Raw genomic sequence first — 20,801 nt, 5'->3', positions numbered from 1 at the left:
GTATTCCTCTGAGTGCCTAAAACTTATTGGCACTTGAGAAATATTTGTTGAATAAAAGAATTTAGCCTTGTCTTCATAATATCTTGGTCCAAACATCAAATAAGCCCTCTTTATGAGAGCAGAGGAGGCAACTGGTCTCCAGAAGGTACAGTGGCCTCTGGGTTACCAAGTGGAGATTTGTTGGGGCAGAAACGTCTTATCTGCTCAATAAAGGGACCTGGCAAAGAGAGAGTTAGAAAATACCATATTCGGTTCCAATTGTAGACCATCTGAGCTGGTGAGATCTTGCTATAAAATGATAATAAATTTAGAGATCCTTCTGGGCTGAGGCTTGCTTAAAAGGGTAGAGTCAAGAGGTGAAACTCAAACAATCTGAGTGTTGAAAAGCTTTTTTTGGTTGCCTAGGATGTAAAATTTCACAAAGATCATTTTATTCAATAAAACAGACGTATAAAGAGCACCTACTTAAAATACCCCCCCCACACACACACACACTTTTGGGCACAGTCAGAGGGTCAAAAAAAGAAAAACGATAAAATATTCGCTAGCATTACAGGGTAGCATCTATCAACAAAAATAATAATATAAAGTACTCTAATGAAAGTATAAAGGCCTAGTGTAGAGTGAGAAATTAATTCCAGCTGAGGAAGTTTGGATGACTTAATGGCCAGGATAGGTTTTAAATGAGCATAAAATATAGCTAACTACCAATGGCTAAAATTTCTTGAAAAGGTGTATCAGGTAGAGAAATTAGCCAGAACAAAAGCCAGAGCAATATAGCTCAGGAAAGAAGCAAAGGGCTTTGGAAAACACACCTGCAAAGGTCATTGAAAGGTCCACCAAGGAAGGCATTGCATCCCAGAGCCAAGAAAGGGCATAGTATCCTCTTTGTGGGGTGAGTGAAGGAGTCATCTGAAATTTCAGGTCCCCAAACCAGAAAGATGTCAGATGGGATAACCCTGATGAGTGATCAAGACAGAGTGTCCATTGTAGTTAGGGAATGGAAAAATGTTGAAACCTCCATATTGGCAAGGTCACAACACGATGGCCACGCTCCTAGAATGATGGCAGGGTACACAGTTTGCTCCTAGCTCACCCTATCATTATTGTTGTTAGAATTAAAATATGTCAAGCATTTTCCAAGATAATTTATTAGATCCTCTCAACTTAAACTTTTCCATTATTTTCTACATTTCTTCCTACCACTCCTAGAACTGTGAAAGATGTGCTTTATTGTATTAGCCCATCTTTTATTTGCATTTTACACTTTCTAAATGATTTGCAATCATTAATAGTTTGTGATGACTTCGTAGTCATCTGGAACCACTGTTTATTTTTAGCATTACAAAATCAGTGCAGAGATATTTTTGCATGGAACCGAAAAGTTTCTATACATGGAAACTTCTTTAGGAAAACAAGATGTCAGAGAGAAAACCAAGTTTCCTTTCAGATAAAGTTAGGGAGATGACATGCCTGGATGTCTCTTCCACTAACCTGCTATTTGACTAGGACATGTTTGGTTGTTTTTTTGTTTGTTGGTTGGTTTTTTTAATATGCAAAAGTGACAAGAATTGGTCTGTCTGCTCTCTACGGCCTCATTTACCCCTAAAACGTGTAACTAGCATAAAGACATTCGAGGTTTGGAATTCAATTTTTCTTCTTAGAGATAATACCACATATGTTATTCCTTCATATAATATTTGTGAGTTAAGTCTTATATTAACTATATTGAAAGATGCTTACAAAACATGATAGCACAGCACCTTATATTTTAAGACAGGAATATTCAGGGTATACCTTTACAACATAAACTTGAATGAAAACTCCTTATAATAAAGTGGGAGGCTGTTGAATCAGTCAGACCTGAGTTTGTGTCTCTAATCTGTCACTTACTAGCTTTGCAACTTGGAACAAGATACTCAACTTCCCTAAATCACAGTTTTTTTCATATAAAAAATGGAAGTAATAAACGGGTTATGTAAAGATTCATTAAGTTAATTGAAATAAAATATGCAAAGTCATAGCACAGTGTTTTCATATGTAATAAGCCCTCTAATATTACCTGCTATTCTAATAATTATCTGACAATGCTGTAAAAATGAAATAGGCACGGTCCCAGCCCTTAAGAAAACAAGCTTGGACAGGGAGATGAGGCATACTGACAATGCTATTATATAGGAAAGAAAAGTGCTTTTGTCATGATAACAGCACAGATAAAAGACTGGGAATTCGGAAGTGGTATCTGCATGTTTCCTATTTAGTGTTTGTACCATTGACCTCCAGCCAGTGGTTGAATAGCCTGCTTTCTGACAGCTTTGTATTGTTTCTTACTTCTTACTCACAAGATGCACAGGAGAGGATTCTCCCCAGAGCATGCTTGAGGGCTGGGTGCAAAAGCAACTCGCTGTAACTTCTCTGGTGGGGTCGCACTGCTGTAGGAAGGTGGTAGGGCAAGAGATTTGGAAGATCTCAGGTTATATCCTCCCAATGGCCACAAGGTCCGAGGACCATTAAAAGAGATAGTTCTTTGGAATAAAACTTTGTACCTCTAAGAATCTTTCCTCCACTCATAAAAATATACTCTTTGTTTCCTTGATTCTAACATACAGAATGCATACCACTGTTTAACAACAGTTTGTGTGTGTGGCAAGGGAGGGAGCTGGAGAATCCATTACCTGAAAGTATATATCCCTTTGTCAAAAACATCCTAATTTCAAAAATGTTAAGATGTATAGCATAAATATGCCTCTAAGAATTGAAGAAGCATAATGTTATCAAGAAGGCATTAGGACGCACTACACTTAAGTACAGAGTAACTCTAAAGTTCCTTCATTCACACATGCAGTCATACAACAACTGCTCATTGAGCATTTGATATGTAATCTTCAGGACCATGAATGAGGTTGGTTAAGACATAGTTCATGCAAACAGGAGCTCTGCATGTAGACAGGTATGTGCAATCACAAGGTAGTGAAGTAAGGGCTGATACAGATAGATACAAAGGGTTGCCCCAAGACACCAAGGATGCAGGAGCCAATTGCCTGGGCCACAGGACTGGGGAGGGCTTTGGGAATCTTTGGAGAGTAAGTGACTACTGAGCGATCATGGGGTAACTGTTGGTCATGCCTGCACACATTCAGAGTGACACCAGACAGGGTCTAGGAGCTCAACTGTGCTGCGGAAGCCAAGTGTAATGTCTCCATTTCCAGCATCTGGCTGGACCAATGATCATTTTGATCATTCTGACCCGCAAATCTTTTCTCTTCGTGTCCACGACCTCTGTCTGCTGTGTCAGCTCTCAATGCTCATCTCAGATTCTCCTTTTCAGACACCATCTGGGAGCCACAGATTCTTGCTCCAAATCCAGCTTTTCCCCTTAGCTGCATTTATTCCATTACTTCATTCCCCATGTCTACAGGTAAAACCTGTACGCTGTACACTGAAGTGACCCAGGACTGCTCTCTTCTCTTGTGATGCGGGGGGGAGTAGAAAATCTGAAAGCCTTCAGTTTGGGGTGATGGGTGGAGAAGGGAGGGGAGGAGAGAATTCTAAGCAAACAGAGGAGCCATGGGGAAGAGTTGTAGGATTTTATGCTTTCCCTGGTCTGTAACAGTGGGGATGATTGTACCTAACTTGTAAAGCATAGTGAGATGGAAATAAGTGAAGGAGAGTATATAAGTGTGCCCAGGGCATTGATGACACATGATAAATTTTCAACAAGTGTATTTTTTCTTCCCAAGCCTGTGCGATAGGCAGCTTCTGTCAGAGAAGTTCTGTTGTCTCCAGTAGAAGCCACAGAAGATTCCGTCTGCAGGTTTATCCAGATCTAGCCTCCAGAATGTTATCTATCTGGATAACTGGTCCAAGGGTAACTGAAAATTTCTTCATGATTTCATGAGTATCTGACTTAACTGCCGACTCCTACCTCTCCTAACATATGTCTGGGCAAAGATCAATCATGAGGCTTCTTTTGAGAATCTCCTGTTGTGTGGAGAGCTGTTGTATTCTCTGGCTAATTGAATCTTTGGAACTGAGAATTCTTACTAAATAATGTGTGTGTGCCTGTGTCTGTGTATGCATATGCTTGCATGCCTGTGTGTGAACGTGTGTGTGTGTGTGTGTGTGTGTGTGTGCGTGTGTGTGTGTAGGTAGAATATTTGGGCATTTGGATATTTTGATTCAAGATCTTTCATGATGGTTTCATCAGAGAGGTAACTGTCATTTGCCATGTGAATTTGTCCTATGTATATAGAATTATGCTGAACTAGTGAGACTAATTTTATAATTAGCCAGTGTCCTTCATTTATTATAGGCATATTGCATACGTTGTGATAGGTGAATGAACTTTGAGTTTCCACCAAATTTCCCCTATCTCATCCTGAAAGCAGAAAGAGGGAGGAAGATAAAGGATGATGCTGACAACCCTTAGAATTTCTGTATGGTGTAGGTCAGAGCTAAATAGAATATAATATTTGAACATCACTTTTATTTTAAAATTATTTTATATCTATTAAACACATTTTTGCTAAAATGCATTTTGCATAAACTAGAGTATATATAGTTCTTATGCCGACGTCCAGTTCATGGGCCTAGGAGAAGCACAGCCCTGTAGGGACTGTAGTGGGGTCAATTCCTGACCACTAGAATGGATTCATTGGTATATTTACCCAAGGCAGCCAGAAGAAGACATAGTTCAAGGAGTGAGCTCATGCTGTAATCAAGAGTGGAAGCTAAGGTTAATATCAAGAACAAGTATTAGGTGTCAGGTCCAATAGCATGCACGGAACAGTGAAGAATGGACAAAAGGCAAGAAGCCAAGAACTGAGGACATCAGAGACACATTGGAAGTAGTCATCAGGTATGGTCTTATTATTTCAAGAAAGTGTGGGACACCTAGCAAGGCATATAGTTCTTAATTAACTAGAATTTTAGAATGTTTTCTCTGGGATTTTGGAAATGGCACAAGTACTTTGCTTGAATATAAATGACCTTGATTTATTTTGAATCAAAGAATAATTGAATCATAGATCTCCAGGGTTTGGAGAAGGGGCATTTGAATTCAATTAACAGAACTACTGCTGATGTTCAATCCATTCTTGAGCATCCAAACAATTGACTAATTTGTACAACAGGAAACTTGCTCCTTCTTGAAATAAACAATTATACCTTCCTATGACTCTGAGGGAATGTGAGACTATCCCATTTCATATTTCATTTAATTCCATTGACTTCAGGTTTCCATCCATTTATCCTAGATTTCCTCTCTAAGTCATGAGAACAAATCTTGTTATCTTGTATGGAAACTATGTAATACATTATATGTCGGATAACTTCATTATGTTTACTTTATCAACGTATTTCAAGTAGAGCTTTCGGGATGAGATAGGGGAAATTTGGTGAAAACTCAAAGTTCATTCACCTATCACAACGTATGCAATATGCCTATAATAAATGAAGGACACTGGCTAATTATAAAATTAGTTTCACTAGTTCAGCATAATTCTATATACATAGGACAAATTCACATGGGAAATGACAGTTACCTCTCTGATGAAACCATCATGAAAGATCTTGAATCAAAATCAACTATCACTTCTGAGCCATCGAGTTCAGAGAATTTCCAAGTTGAGTTGACTTCTTTGGGTTACAGATTCTATAAGGCCGGATTTAGAGTTGCCTAGCCCTAAATCGGGAAGTAGCTAATTGTAACTGGATTGACTGCCCTTTGTCTGTTTTGAACGCCTTCATCTACAACTCTTTGTGACGGGCTAGATGCCTTTCCTAAATAATTCCCGATGCAGAGGTATGTATTAAAAACAGCTTGTCAAATTGACTAAGAGGAAAACTCGATGTTGCCCAGTCCGTCTCCCTACCCAGACACATTTTGACACAGTGTATTTGAGTGCTAATAATGACATTAGAAGATGTTGGAAAGAGCTCTAATTCAGCATGCAGAAGTGACTTTGCTGTCATCTCCTATTTTCTGCACAATTGACAGCAGATACTTGGGGCTGAATTTTTATTTCAGGTCAAATTTCCAAGGCATGAGGCTGTCTGTTAGAAACAGATAAGACCAAAACCAGTACGAAAGCACTTGTTGGAAGTGTCAGTGGTGCTGAGAATTTGAAAGGGATGCTTCAGTTTTCTGTTTAGGACATGACACAACAACATATGTTTTAGCATCAAGAAAAACCAACCAGCAGCTCCCCTGTCATTTTTCCATGGTTCCTACTGGGAAGATTTCAGAAGAGAAGTCTGATTTCTTTGGGAGATGAGATGATTTAAAAAAAAAAAAAATAGCCTCTTTTGTCATTTTATTTTCTCCTTGCCACTATTTCCCAGAATATCTCAAGCAAATCCAACTGACTAGTATTTTTTTTAGCACAAAGACCAATAAGCCATACTTTAAGACGTCTATAATTAAACAATAGTGTTTGCATAACTGAATCTAAAGAAAAAAGGGTTGGAAATCAATGAAGCTGAAGGTTTATAAAGTCATTCAGATGTGCTGACTCACTGAATTAAATGGGGAAATGCAGGTGTGTTTTAAAAGTTACTTTGTATACATGCTGGGTCAGTCTCTGCCTAATTCACTGTCCCTCGTCTGGCAAACATGCTCCTGCTTCCTTCAGCTTGAACATGCTAAGTTAACATGCCCCCAGGCAAGCTATAGCTAATGCCACCATTTTATTGCTAAGAGCAATTTTATGGCTTGCATAACATTTTCTCACCTTAAGTTTAAATTTGAAGTACTTCCACAAAAGTCAAGAGTTTGTTTTATCATTGGACCGGAAGCTTCAACATCGAGGTCAATGTCTGAACATGTTCACAATCCTAAACTGACAAAACTCTCTCTTTCCTGAACAGAATTCCCAGTACCCAAGAGTATCCTGTATTTCTGACACCCCGAACGAGAAAGCAAGTGCGTGCTTCTCTTTTCCCTTTTTGTACCTGCTTTACTTCTATTAGTATTACTACTTAAACATTTCCTGTGGCATTGAATTAATTTGTCATTTTATTTTTCTCCTCAAGAAAGAGTGATTTAAAACCCAACCATGCACATAAAGATATGATTTGATGTAGGTCCCTCAACCATTTGTCATCATAGATGGTTCGTTCTTTGAAATAGAAGCCTTGGGGAACCCTAAATTCCAAACCTGAAACTACCTCACAGGAGACCTGATTTGCAATTTGTAGCAAAAGTGAACCCTCCTGGACTCATTAATCTCAGGAGACTCATGTCTCATATTGTTCCCATTTCCCAGCAGCTTTGCCTCAGGGACAAGCACTTGCCTTCTTTTTGCATTTCTTCTATGTAGTTGGATTTCTTTGCAATACTCTACGTAAACAATAGATTTTACAACATCATTGCCACAAGGTCTTTCTATGAATAGATCTCTTCCACGAGTCTGTGAAATTGTCATTGCTTTTATGCAACTTGTATAAGGTAAAACCATAAAGCTATGGTCCTTTTTACTTTTAAATAGCAAACATTTTTCCTACAACTGAATGTTGTCTTTCAAAAATTATCTCTTTTGGAGGCTACGGACCATTTCCAGGAAATCTGCCATTGTTCAAACTTTTCCAGAAACTTCTCTATTTGAATTTCCTTTGGAGTCAGTGTATAATTTCTAAGAAAATGCTTCACTGTTGTTTAAATGATCCACTTGTAATTTATGTTTTTTTAACCATTGTTTGCCAATAACACTATTATCTTTTCTTATTAATTATATGGTTATAAGAATTGACTGCACCATTGACTGACCATTTCAAAACAATAAAACCTGCCATCAGAGGCAGAATTACCATACCGTGGTAGAGAGTTAAAAGAATGAATCCCTGTCTCCAGACACAGTTCTGAAAAAGGAAATCCCAAATTATTTTAATCTATGGTATCATCAACAGAATAAGTGAATAAGATCTCATGATCTTTTGTGGGTCTAAAATTCCATAAGTTGTTTAGATAAGCTTTGTATATTCATTTAATAATATGACTATACTTTATTCTCAATATAACATTTTTTGTCCTTTGTTGATCATTTTTATGTTTCACCTGCCAGTGAACACTCAGAGCAGTTAGGGCCTTAACAGGTTACCTAGTTTTCTCAGTTCCATTGGAAATGTTTTGCATGAACCAATTATTCCCTAAGTAGGTACAGATGAAAGCACACATGCACACATGTGTACATATGTGCATGCATATACAAAACATTCCTTTCATCAATAAATTCTTTAATGGGTTTTTAAGCCAATTTCTGTATATTCACATAGCTGACACCTTGGGTCTTCTATTTAACGTGGTTCTTTCCCTATGTCTCCCCCATCACTAAATCGTGGGAGGTCACCTCTATGCTTGCACAGAAAGCAGAAAATCCACCAGGGGATGTTTATCATTGGAGAATTTCTTTTGTTCCAGGAGCTGGGTGTAAACATTTGCATGATGATTCTCTATTCTTTAATCATACCATGGGGCCCTTGAAAACATCATAACTTGAAGACAGGACAAGATACTCTTTTTTTTGGAGAAGAGCAGGATGGGATACCCTTTATCATGTGAGACAATGGTTTACAAAGCATTCTCCAAATAGTTATAATAGGATGTTCCAGCTACTGCGTAGAGTATAACATGACCTTCCATTTTTTTTTCCTCCGGGGCCTGGTGAGGGAGGAGGGGCAGATTAATTATCCACTCTAGTATGACTGTTTCCCCAAGAGACAAGGAGGGGCAAACAGTGTGTATAGATTATTTGAGGGCATTGCCAAGTCATCTTCTCACTAAAACTGTTTGAAAATCTCTGGATGTCTTAAACACTGCTGAACCAGGGATTAAGTCAGGAGGGATTTGTGTGTCTCAGATTCAATACTTGTAGGCACAGAAGGGATAAGCGTAGCGCGAAGAGAAGTGTAGCCATGTAGAGAGAGGTCAACTATCCCTGGACGAACCCCTTCTCTACCACACACTGTTGGCAGTTACTAAGAAATTCCTTTGTATTGAGTAGAGTATCTGCTACCTTTACCCCAGTATTAAATCTATGGGAAAATCTGATTTAGTTCAAGCAACTCTACTGTCCATGGAGACAACATGAAAGCGTAAACCTTAGACAACTGATGCCATTTGTGATTTTTAACCAGCTCGAGTGGTTTCTTTCAAAAGTTAATATTTGTCTTGCCATAATATTTACCTTCACACAGTAAGTGCTATTTTCCCATGACTGCAATGAAGAATTGTGGTAAGATAAACTCACCTCTATAAGATAAATGTCAGATATTTAATGAAAATCACTGGATGAGCATCTCAGGTTTACTTTGAATTTGCTGAGGTTCTGGACTTCCAGTAAAATTTAGCTCACAAAATTTTCCAAATATGAGTCCTTGTGATCAAAACTGGGGGTTGCAAGAAATGAATTCTGAGAAGACATGGGCCTTAGCAAATAGACGGCTGGTCTGGGAATGCAGAGATGTAAATTCTTTTCACTGTTCAGATACTGATAGGCTGAGAGATTCTCTTGGCCTTATTTTCATCTGTAAAACGAGTGGATTTAACCAGGTGATCTCCAAGATCCTGTCCTATTCTAAGATTCTGTGATTCTATGTTAATATATGTTCATTATCCATCATAAAATTCATATTCCAGTATTTCAGGTATAAGTCATTGGAAATGATTTTAAAGATAAAAAAGATCTGGCAAGAAATCACATCTTTGAGAGAAAGGGATAGACACGTGAAGAGCTAAGTAACAGTCCACTTTCTGGTAAACTTAGGGATTTTCCCAGATGAAATTAACAAGAGATGGAGTCCTTGGTTGGCGCTGGATAATTTGATTTATGATTACAAATATTTAGGGCTGTTTTCCATAAAGTGCTCTGATGGCCCTCTTGTGACTGTCTCGGAGGAGGTTGAAGTCCTGGAGTGGAGTGAAGAGCCTCTCACCTCAGCTGGAGGGAGAACTACTCCATTTTCACCTGTTTAACGTCTGGGCTTCCTTGTCAAATCTAATTTGAAGGTAAGAGTCTACTTCTCCAAAAAGTCTGAGAGCCTTTGGTCTAGTCAATCCAATTTCTCATGGTATTAAACACACCTCAACTAGCATCTCACCTTCCACTTCATCAAGATCTTTCCTCCCTTCGTTGAAAACCTCCCATAAAGCACGCTTCTTGTAGAACTGCCACAGACTGAACTGTGTTCTTCCACAATTCACATGTTGAAGGCCAATGCTCACTCACCCAATGTCCCTGCATTTGGAGATAGAGTTTTTATGAGGTAATTAAGATGAAATGAGATTATAAGCATAAGGCCCTGATTCAATAGGATGAGTGTCCTGAGGAGGAGAGACACCAAAGAGCTTGCTCTCTCTCTTTCCCCAGGAGTACACACTTCACAAGGCTACATGGAAACATAACAAGAGGCAGCTGTCAACAAGGCAGGAAAAGAGTTCTCACCAGAAATGGAACCAGCTGGATCTTGAACTTCTAGCCTCCAGAACTGTGAGAAATAAACTTTTGGGTTTAAGCCCCCCAGTCTATAATATTTTGTGATGGTAGCCTGTGCCAACAAAGACAAGAATGCTAACCTAGGCCACATGAGGGACAGAAGTTTCTCTTTAAATCACTTCCTAGGCATAGGTTTTTCCCTAGAGCAACGAGTTCAATATGAAGAACTGAAATGAAAACAAAATGCGGTGTGTAACTAACTTTGAGCAACCACTGCTGTGTGTGCATGTGCCATTTATATGCTGACATGCTCAAGGTTGAGTTGTTAGGAGGTGGCTGTGGGAATATAAACTCTGTAGATGTAAATAGCCACGCTAAAACTATGATGCATGTGCCCTGTGCATATTAGCTCCCCTATGAACTTAAAGTCTGGAGAGCAATATTGTGCACTCACCAGCACATTATGGGAATGCAAGAAAAAAAATCAGAAATAACAAAATCACTAAGAGGTAGGTAGCCAAATGTTATTATTATCATTTTATAGAGGAGTAGCCAAAAGGTCAAGTATCTTGTTCAAAGTGACACAGAAGAGTAGAGTTGAGCCCCGGAATTATTAACTTCTGTTTTCTAATCTAGTGAACCTGAGGTTATAGAATCTGACTAGGAAGGTCAAAGCTATCAGTTTTATGTCATGCGGTAGTTATGAGGTGCTACACGCATCGCTCCTGTTCTTTTGTCCCCTCACTGGGGAGCCACTTGATGACTGTAGCCACAGCAGCTTCCCCCAGCCTGGGAAACCTGAACCTGAAACCAGAGACTATATTAAAAGTCAGTACCTCTGACTGACTGTGGATTTCAGCTCTCCTGCTCTCCAGGTCGTTCAATAGTGGCATCTAATCAGAATCCCTTTTGCTCAATCTGTGTTGCCTTTGTTGGGAAAAGGCCTGGTGATCTCTTGAGAAGAGCCCAGGGGCTTCTGGTGGTGAGCGCCCGTGAAACCTGTTCCAAGACTAAATATTAGAAATGGTCAGCCTGGCCACTGAAGGCAGGACTGGTTCCCCACACTTTGCAGCCAGCCCATAGCTTCTGAAATATTGCGTTCATGTTTAGATCTCCATTTGAAAAAGAGACTTGATAAAAGAATGCCTTCTGAAAAGGCTTTGTAATAATTAGTCAGTGGTCACCTTCTTTTGCCTCCCCAAGGTTTTGGCACTGTTGATCATGCCTTGCCTCAAACTCTCTCTCTCTCTCTCTTTCTCTCTCCTTCTCTCTCTTTGGCCCAGTGACAATGGGCTGACTTCTACAATAGCCACTCCTGTCCTTCATTCACTTCTGTTTGATACCCTTCCTCCCCAAATGTGGAGGGGATTCTCAAATTCAGGGCTCTATGAAAATTACCAGATGACGCTGAGGTCAACAGGACTCACATCCTGAAATCAAACCTTCATGCCATGCTGTTATCAAGTTAAATCAGGCAGAATCCATACAACAAAATGCAAAGGGCACATAGTAGAGTTCTGGTTTCAACTTTGAGTTCCTTCTCACCAGAAATCTGTGAAGAAACTCTTTTGTGACTAAGGGAATACGCAGTGTTTGTTCTGGTTCTGTTTGTGATTATTATTTTAGATTTTGATGATACTTTCTGTGTTGCTGAATTTGTTACCTCTTTGCATCAGTGTCTTTATTACTATTTCTGGATTAATCTCAAATTCTGTATTAGGTGGCTGTTAAGAGTTAATTAGAGAACTGAATCTATTTCTGTTGTTTTCCAACATCAATTCTGATACCAATGGGAAGTCCTACAATCCAATTAAATTCTGACACTAACCACCTGAATGAAGTTAGCACAGACCCCACAGGTCAAGGGGCTCAGTATCACAAGACTGCCCTCATTTCAGCTGCCATCTGTAAGTCCCAGATGTCCCCAGTACTTCTGTGCACCCATACTTCTGTGCAGTCAACAACAAATTTGGGGGTTCCCATAATCTTCTCTCAGGTTTGAAAATTCACTAGAATGACTCATAGAACTCAGGAAAGTGCTATACTTACAATTACTGTGTTATTAGAAAGGATACAACTCAGGACTAGCCAAATGTAAGAGATGCATAGGTCAAAGAATAGAGGAGGGGAGATCAGAGCTTCCATGCCTTCTCAGGGCATGCCCCTCTCTTAGCACATCCATGTGTCTGCTAACCCCGAAACTCCCCAAACCCATTGTTCAAGAGCTTCTATGGAGGTTTTATTACTCAGACAAGATTGATTAAATCACTGACCATTGGTAAGGGAATCCAGTTTCTAGCCCCTCCCCTCCCCAGAGGCTATCTGAGGGCCTCACTAAAGAGCACCTCATTGGCATAACAACTTCAGAAATTTCCAAGGGGTTTCAAAGCTCTTGTGCCGGGAATGCGTACAAAGACCAAATACGTATTTTCTTATACTACACTATTGTTTTTCTTCCCTCTTACATGCTCAGGACACTGAGAGTTCATTATTCCAATCTACTGAGTTTTTTAGTGAGGTAAGCAGAATTCTGAGATGGCCCTCAATATTCCTGCCCCCTGGTGTACTCTTCTTATATATGCACCTCCCCTGAGTGTGGGCAGGACCTGGGAACATGATGGGATTTCACTCCTCTGATGAGGTTATGTTATATGGCAAAGGTGAAGGGATTTTATAGATGTAAATGAGGTCCCTCATCAGTTGACTTTGAGTTAATCAAAGGGAGATTATCCTGAGTGGACCTGACAGAACCAGGTATGCCCTTAAAAGAAGGTCTAGAGGATAGAGACCCCTCCTACTAGACTTGAAGGGGCAAGCTGACGCATTTTATAGCTGAAAATAAATAAATTCTGCCAATGACCACATGAGCTTCAAAGAGGATCCCAGCAGCCCCAGCTGACAATACACCAGGCTAAGACTCAAGTCCTATAAGTTAATACCTCCCTTTCAGTATCTTGGCTTTAGTGTCTTGACTTCCAATCATGTCTTAACCACATCAGGATCTCTAATCGATTGACCTTATGGCCTTCTTAAGGAAGACTTGTTACAAGACTATTTGGTAATCTGGGTGAAAAATAATGGTGATTCAGACTAGAGTGGAAGAAGTGAAAGTCAAGAGGAGTGGTCACATTCAGGGTGCACATGGATGGAGGAGCAAAGCATTATCTGACATTGAGTAGGAAGAAAAAGTAAAGTCAAGGTTTCTCTCTTCTAAGAGATCTGAAAGACAGAGTTGCCAGCAACTGGATTAAGAAAAACTATGCTTGGAGCAGGTTAAGGGGCAGGAGGATGGTTAGAATTTGTGGATATATTGAATCTGAGATGCCTAAAGACTTCCAAGTTGTGTTGTTAGTTGGATATACAAGTCTGGAAATCAAGAGAGCTTTGGGCTAGAAGACATACTTCTGAAACTTGATGGCAAGGAAACTTAAAGCTGGATAAAATCACCAGGGGAGTGAATATACAAAAAAATAAAAGAGGGCCAGAGACTGCACCTTGGGACAGTGCAATATTTAAGAGGTCATGGAGGAGAGGAAGGAAACAGAAGTGATGACTAGAGGGGTAGGAGGAAAACCAAAGAGACCCTGATTTCCTGCAAGCCAAGTGAAGAGAATGTATGGAGGGCGGAGTGGCCATCTCTTTTAAATGTTGCTCAGCAGGTCCAGTAAATATGAACCAGAATTAACCACTTGATGCAAGAACGTGGATGGCATTGGTGACCATTACAAAAGCAATTTTGGTGGCTGATCGGAAAGACTTTAACAAAGAATGGGGGGAAAATGAGAGAAAAGTATACACAGTTGTTCTAAGAAATTTTGCAGGATCTATTAGGGAAAGTGGAGTAAAGAATGTATTTTTTTTAATATGGAAAAAACTGGCATATTTGTATGCTGGCAGAAATAATCCTGTTGAGAAGGAAATAGGATGTAGGAGATCATGGGGAGAATTGCAGTAGCATTGTGTTTGGGTTGTGAGAGTAGATGGAATGTAATACACAAATGGAAGTATTGGCTTAAGTCAGGAACGTGGGAGTCCATCAAGGTGGGAAGGCAGATTCTGGTAGGTGGGAAAATGTGATGGTGGGAATTTGCAGAGCTTCCGTTCTCACTGCTTTTATTTTTTAGTAAAGTAGAAAGCAGGAGTCAACAGTCAAGAATGAGGATAGTGAAGGAGACATTGGCGTTTCCAGATTAAAGAGGAGGCATGAAATCGTCATCTAGAAGAGTGGATGAGTGAATGCACTAGGGCTATATAAGATGATTGAGGCATATGCTTTTAAAATATAATCTATGGTGTGATAAGATATATATTCTTTTTTTATTTTTTAAAAAGATTTTATTTATTTATTTGACAACGAGAGAGACACACACAGCGAGAGAGGGAACACAAGCAGGGAGAGTGGCAGAGGGAGAAGCAGGCTTCCCACGGAGCAGGGAGCCCTACGTGGGGCTGGATCCCAGGACCCTGGGATCATGACCTGAGCCGAAGGCAGACACTTAATGGCTGAGCCACCCAGGCGCCCCTATATATTCTGATATATAATATAATCATGTATAATAATATGATTGCCTAGCTGCATTAAGTAGCCACTTGAAACTCGTAAATTAGGAGTGAGACCCGTTCAAGGTGGCTGCATATTCTGTTCCAGCCACATTCCGCGGCATGAGTACTGGGGTGGAGCACGTGGTGCAGTTGTGTTGGGGGAGCATATCAAAGCGAGGAGTGAGAAGCAAAGGAGTACAAGCAATTTACAACAGAGTGGTGGGTGAGGGAGTTTGAAGTCAATAAGGAGAGAGATGAAGACATTAAGAGGTGAAAGTCATTGAAAGGTTAGAAGATCATCACCATTAGAGGTTGTGATGGAGTCAAAAAATTGGGGTTGGGATGCTAAAAGGAATGAATTGGAATGAGGAGCATGAAGCAGGGCTAATGGGAAGCTTTCATTGTTGGGGATGACAGGGTCTATAGTGTGACCCTAGGGCCAGGGGAGAGTTAGCAGGGAGTACTAGGTGAGTGGAGGAGAGAAACCCAAAGCACTAAGAGGTCAGGTTGTTACAGGGATCATTTACATAATCAACCAAAAGAAAGGCAGGTAAGTACAAGAGTGAATGACTATGAGCCCGGAAAAAGAAATGAGGGGAAATGACGTGGGTGTGTGTGGTGGGGCTGGGGGAGTTGTCACTGGATGATGGCAATAATGAAGGGTAGGTGACAGTCTGCTGAGGTTCAAAGCTGGGGGGTTTTCTAAGAGGGAGAGAGAATGGTCTGAGAGCATCAAGGAGGAACAAAGAGATCGTTTATCCATGTATGACCTGGTGGGACAAGAACTGTGTGAGAAAACCACTGACACCATTTGAGAGGGTGGCAAGGGAAGCAGTGTCCCTCTGGGGGAGGAGGGGAACAGATTCCAGCAGAGCAAGAATATGAAAGGAATGACCAGAGAATAACTTCTGATTACTAATTGGACTTCCTAGTGACCTTCCTTATAGTATCCAAGGAGAAAGGCCAGCACAACCTATGCATTTAGAAAGCTGTCATCACCCAAATTATTTATTTCATCTGCTATTTTGTTTGTATCCATAATACTAGCTGCAAGAGAATATTTATCCTTGGGATATTTTCTTCTTACACATTCCGGCTGAAATGGGCCATGGAAATGATGTTTATGTAGCTAAGATTTTGACTGTGCAAATGATCTTTAACTACTTAATTGGCTTTGATAGATCAAAAGTAGGGAGAGCAATGTGCATGCTGGGCTGTGACTTTATAGGCTTATATATTTGGGAGGTGTTAGTAGGGTAGAAAACTAAAGCTTGTAGATTACTTATTATTATCAAGGTAAGAAATAGAAATTGTGGAGTAATGGGTCTTGTAAACCTAGGAGTTTCCTTAGTGGTTGAAAGTAGTTTAAAAACACAAACAAAAGGAAAGACTAGCCTTTTAAATTGTGAGTATTTGTTTATTTTAATTTCTTTGTGTAATAAAATGCCTTTCATTTGGTCAGCCAGTATTTAAAGTTTTAGCTTTCTTCCAGTTGATATGCCAAAGGCAATAAATTATGCACAGTGCTGCTAAAAACAAGCCAGTTTAGGGGGTTGGGGGAAGGAAACAATAATTACCAAAGACCAGAATTCCAGTCAACATTAAAACAGATAATATTGGCCCACAGCTCTTCCCCTGCCTCTGTTACTACCACAATGACAATTGGTATTTGTAAGCTGCATAACATCCCCCCAAATTATTGGCTTTAATGTGCCAAGAACCTTGAAGAAAGTAAAATACTAGAATAAACCATACCCCTCCTTCGCCCCTTTTCATCCTCTACAACCCGGGGTTCTGATTGTCCTATGCCTGATTTCTGTCTTCCTACTCTAGCTTCCACATGTCTGTCTCTCATCTGTCCTTTAACTGGAACATGCCTAGCTCTGTTTTCCAAATTCCATGAGATGGTAATTTCCCCAAAGCTCTTTCTTCCTATTCTTATTCTTTATTTTGTTTGAGAAGTTCTAAACGGGGAATATGAAAGTGAAGTAGAGGTCAATTGTAAGGCGGAAATTGGATAGCCTGACGTGAGGGACTAGATACCCTAAACTTGACCTACTGATGATTTTGCAATCTGGTCTTCTTTGTGCCCCTGGGTAGAAGGTGGCTGATAATACCTCTCACATTCAGCATTTACATAGGTAGAGCCAGCTGGTGGTGGTCTGCACTTCCTCTTGTCTCTGTACTTCTATGGGCTCCATTATGATTAGAGTATAGTTGGGTAGTTAGAGATGAGGTTCTTTGACTTTCAGCTCTTTACTAAATGGGTATATAAAGTTTTTTGCTCATCTTATTCTACCAGGTATAAGCGCATATGGGTATAAATGGTATTCTTGTCACCAAAGACTTGAGAGAACTTATATACACTTCGAAATATTTATAGTGAAATACTATGATGCCAGTAGCCCACAAAAAGAATATATGAGTCCCCATGAAAAGAATTACCAAATTCTCCCTCCTCCCATTCTTCACATTCTCTTTCTTGCATTGGTGAGGAAATTGAAGTAGTATTATACTGGGAGGGAAGGGTCTTTGCCTTTCTGTAGCTCAAGAAAGTTTCCTTTTGTAAGCAGGGCTTGAAATGTTATACTGTTTGTCCTAAGGGTTTCAGTGGAAATGTGAGGTAGTAGAAAATTCTTGAACCATTTTGGTCTCCATTCAAGAAACAGGTTTGGGTATGTTCATTACATTATCCTGACATCATAGGGAAATTACAGTAACAAATGTAGAAGTTATGGTAAAACATTATAGGCTAATGGAAATTTTAGTTGTCTTGAGATTGAACAACAATAATAACCATACACCAAAACTACTTTAAAGGTTAGCTGCAAGGGCTCACTTTTAGAACAAGACTAACATGAAGTCTTTAAATATAAAATCACAGACTACCTAATCTCTGGAAGGATCTGAAACCCAACTTGGGGGACCTTTTGATGAAAAACCTGAAATAAATAGAATGCTCAGGGAATAAGGGAATTCCAATCAATTAAACTGGAATAATAAGGGTATTCCAGTTAGTCCTACTGACTCACTGCCATTTCAAACATAGTTAACCTTATTTCCTTAGTGACTTTAGTGTCTACAACAGAATCTTTACTTGATGATTAATTGTGGCTGAGGTCTCAAAGTCATCATGCTGAATATCATTCTTCACTGGGGATGGAGTTCTTCACTATAGAGGTGTAGTTTCTAAGACTTTCAAAGAGCATTCATATCTTCTACCTCACTTGATTGTCACTGAGGTTAGGACAGCTCTTTATAGTCCAATAGTACATATAAACTTTGTAGGAAATTGTACTGAATATATCCCCATCTCTAGCTTCCTCTCCTCCATCCCTCTCTTCTTAAAAACCATTGGTATCAACTTATTTTCTCATCATATACAGAAAGCACATGAGCATCTATAGTTCTGCTTACAATTACTCCAGCTTTTGATGTACATGCCTATAATGATTTTCATATTGATAAGAGAGCACATTTAGCCTCAGATGAAACTCTAAGAAAGGAATAATGTAATAAATTTATGCTTGTTAATGTAACTTGATGTGATTTCTCATATAGAAAAGTCAATTATGACATTATGAAGTTTTAGTAAATTCCTTCAGTTCTTCAAAGTTGGTTTTGGGATAAAGAGATACAAAGTATATAAATGAGCTTAACATCATGATTAAGGCATACTATTTTCCATTTATTTGTATTTGAAGATTTAATTCACCATCTTGTAAAATATTATGAACACAGACCAAAATTTAATACATGTAAGAATTGATATGGAAAATGGTGGAACCATCTGATTTCATAAAGAATAAATTTTTAATTGTCAAGTAATTTATTCAGTGTCTCTAGGTGTTCCTTCTGTTATAGGTATTATGAGAATTATACAAGAAATGCAAATTGTGGTCTTTACTCCAAAATGCATCTTGTTGAGAAGTAACATGTATACATGAACCAGATGACCTATGGCTACAGATGCTAAAGGTATTGAAATTAGTGGTATATGTCGCTAGTTGGTCATGGAGAAGGCCTGAGATTCTGCATTTTTAATGAGTTGCCAGGTCAAATGATTTTGGCCTGTGAACCACACTTTAAGTTGGAAAGATATAGATCAGCACTATCCAATAGAAATATAATTTAAGCTAGAAATGTGAGCCACATATGTAATTTTTAATCTTCTAGAGGTCATATGAAAAAAGTAAAAAGAGATAGGTGAAATTAATTTTAATACTTTTTGATTTAATCCAAAATATATAAAAATATCATTTCAACAGGTAATCAAAATTATTAATATATTTATATATAGTTGTTGATATATTTTACATTCATTTTTCACTTTAAGTCTTCAAAATTCAGTGTTTGTCTTACACTTACAGAGCATCTCAATTCAAACTAGCCATGTCTCAAGTGCTGATAGCACATGTGGCCGGTGGCTGTGGACCAGACAGAGCAGATAGAATGTGTGCCATGGGACCACAGACAGGACAAAGGAAATTCAATGATCATAGCAAAGGAAATGGCAGGAAGCTTGACAGTGAAGGCCGGATACGATTTGCAAAAAAAGCTGGTGGGATTTAGAGTAGAACAGCTTCAAATGAGAGAGTATCTGATAGATTAAGCTCATTCAGAAGTTTAGTGATACCTAGACTTCACAGTTTTAAAGGGAAGTGAACTAGATTTATGTTATAGCCAAAACCCCACTGGGACAGATAGTTCTCACCTTACTTCTGTCTTGAACTGTGGATGAGGTATTACAAAGCTCTGGTGTCTAATTTGTCGGCATATGAGGAATAGAAACAATTTATGATGCTGACTTTTCATATGCAAATGGAAGGTTCATCTGGCCCTGTGTCTAAACAGAATGAGCCGATGCCCAAGAGATGTCACCAAGATCTTGGTGTTGCATGAAGCTGTTTAGGTCTCCATCAGTCCTGTCAAATTCCCTTGCCCTTTTTAGAGCATATGTTTTTAGAAAGAAATTTGTTGGAAAGAGGAATTGATGGATCCTGGGCTCTGTGGCTATCCACGAAGGTGATGTCCTTTAAACTGAGGGTTCCTGTGAAAATATAAGGTCATCTATATGAGGAATAAAGGGCCTAACATCTAACAGATAACCAATGGGTGATTGATGCTATGACTATGATCACTCTTGTCAGTATCATTATCGTTACGTTAAAATTTGTTAGAGCCCGCTTGCATTCAATGGCACAGTGCCCGGGTGGCAGGTGCACACTCAAAAGTGCACTCAAGTTCTACAGCCTTCCCTATAGCAGGCAAAGCTTTCTCTCCCTCTCATTTACTGAGTTACTGAAGATGGAATCCTGTATTCTGATTACCCTAAATCCACAAAGATTCCTCACCTGGTTAGTTCTCCCAGAAGTCACTCCTGGGCTCCAAGATGCCCAAGCTGACTCCAACAGACCCCCCGGCAGCGTTTACAATTCCAGTGCAATCACTTTGAGGCTAATATGATTTTAATGGCAGTTTTTGATTTATGGTCACAGAGTTTCTCACTGACGGTTGATTGCTCCTAGGGAATGTGTTTTTTAAGAGGGAGAACCATAGTTAAAGATCTGCATGAATATTTTGTGGCCCCCCCCCCTTTTCTTAAAGAATATTCATTTCCTTATACCCACAATGATGTTAGCTTGAGGCAGCTTAATGACTTTCTCCCTTTCTTAATATAAAAGAATAACTGGGATAACTTTCTTATCTCACTGTCTGAGATTCTCACCATCTGTAGCTGGCGTGGCTCGTGTTCAGACCTTAGAGCTAATACTCCCCCCTCTCCCGCTTATGTTCAGAGTAACTTACCGTTAGCATTGTTATGAGTCA

The sequence above is a fragment of the Halichoerus grypus genome, chromosome 5 (assembly GCF_964656455.1).
Source record: "Halichoerus grypus chromosome 5, mHalGry1.hap1.1, whole genome shotgun sequence".
Taxonomy (NCBI): Eukaryota; Metazoa; Chordata; class Mammalia; order Carnivora; family Phocidae; genus Halichoerus; species Halichoerus grypus.
The sequence above is the reverse complement of the archived record's forward strand: the minus strand, read 5'-3'. Positions refer to the sequence as shown.